At 38.9% G+C, this 1,631-nt stretch overlaps 1 non-coding gene across 1 annotated transcript; it reads left to right on the forward strand.

The window, feature by feature from the left end:
* Positions 1–1,040: 1,040 nt before the first annotated feature.
* On the forward strand, positions 1,041–1,147 carry LOC128282180 (small nucleolar RNA R71). Its single transcript, XR_008272413.1, has one exon. It is a non-coding gene; the product is annotated as a small nucleolar RNA R71 (small nucleolar RNA).
* Positions 1,148–1,631: the final 484 nt, after the last annotated feature.

The following is a 1,631-nucleotide window of genomic DNA, read 5'->3' on the forward strand; positions in this document are numbered from 1 at the left end:
CATCCAACTTCCATTTAATTGCTAAAAGCTCCTTTAAGAATTTGACTGCGTTTGGCATCTACAAAAGAGCTTCAATAAACGGTAAGTTAATGTTTAATTTCTTTAATAGTTTAAGGAATTTACCAAATTGTTCATCTGTGTGGTCTTTCCTTGTCGCATTGAGGTATGGTACATGTGGTTTATACTCTTTACTTACCTGTTTTTGGTCATTGTGGTCCACCTCACCTTTACCTTTACTTACCACAATTTCTTACCTCGGTTCTGGTTCAGGTGTAACTAACCCTTCCTCATCCTAAATGGTAATCGCATTGAGTTGCTCTCTTGGGTTAGATTCAGTGTTACTCGGTAGGCTACCTTGTGGTCGTTCAAACATCAATTTAGCGAGCTAGCCTATCTGAGTTTCGAGCCCTTGGATCGATGCTTGCTGATTCTTAAGTCCTATCTCGGTATTCTAAAAATAAGTTTCTGACACCAAGATGAATTTTGTTAGCATCTCCTCAAGGTTCGGCTTTTTCTCTTGATGGTAAGGTGGTTGTTGGAACCCTAGAGGTAGTGGTGGTCTCTGATTCCCTTGGCCTCCCTATGAGAAATTTGGGTGGTTCCTCCATCCTATATTTTAAGTGTTACTATAGGGATTATTTTGAGGTCGAGGATTATTACCCATATAATTTAATTACTCGTTTTCCGTGTTGTGACCATAAGGTGGGTATTCTGAATTGCTTGTTCCTCCTTCACTTGCATTGCATTGCATTACTGGGTGAACCTATGATGAACCAAGAAAATCACCGATTTTTCTATTCAAAAGTTCTACCTGATTAGAGAGCATGGTGACTGAATCGACGTTAAAAACGCCGGCTGCTTTCGTTGTCTTTGTCCTCATGACTTGCCAATGATAACTATTCAGTGACATCTCTTCTATAAATTCATAAGCATCCTCAGGTGTCTTATTATTGATAGTCCCACCAGTGACTGCGTCAACCATCTGTCTAGTTGAAAGATTTAGGCCATTGAGAAAAGTTTGAACCTGTAGCCAGAGTGGTAACCCATGGTGAGGGCACCTTCTCAACAGATCCTTGTATCTCTCCCATGCATTGTAGAGTGTTTCTAGATCCATCTACACAAAAGAAGAGATATCATTCCTTAATTTAGCCATTTTAGCTGGTGGAAAATATTTTTAGTAAAAACTTTTCGGTCATTTATTCCCAAGTAGTGATTCGTGGTAACGAGTTCAACCACTGTTTAGCTTTGTTTCTCAGTGAAAAGGGAAACAACCGAAGGCATATGGCATCATCAGAAATGTCATTGATTTTAAATGTGTTGCAAAACTCTAGAAAATTTGCCAACTGATTGTTTGGATCCTTATCTTGCAAACCATCAAACTGAACAAATTGTTGTATCATTTGAATCATGTTAGGTTTCAGTTTAAAACTATTTGCAGTAATAGCAGGCCTAACTATACTTGACTTAGTTCCTGTTAAATTTGGTTTAGCATAATCATACATAGTGCATGGAGTGTGATACTGATTTACTGGATCAGCGGCAATCGCAGGAGGTGGCGGATTTTCCTGATTTTCAGCCATCTCCTCGGTAGTGGTTTTAATATCGTCCTCTTGCTCTTTCTCTATGTATCT

This window comes from Gossypium arboreum, chromosome 1 (genome assembly GCF_025698485.1).
Source record: "Gossypium arboreum isolate Shixiya-1 chromosome 1, ASM2569848v2, whole genome shotgun sequence".
In the NCBI taxonomy this organism is placed as follows: Eukaryota; Viridiplantae; Streptophyta; class Magnoliopsida; order Malvales; family Malvaceae; genus Gossypium; species Gossypium arboreum.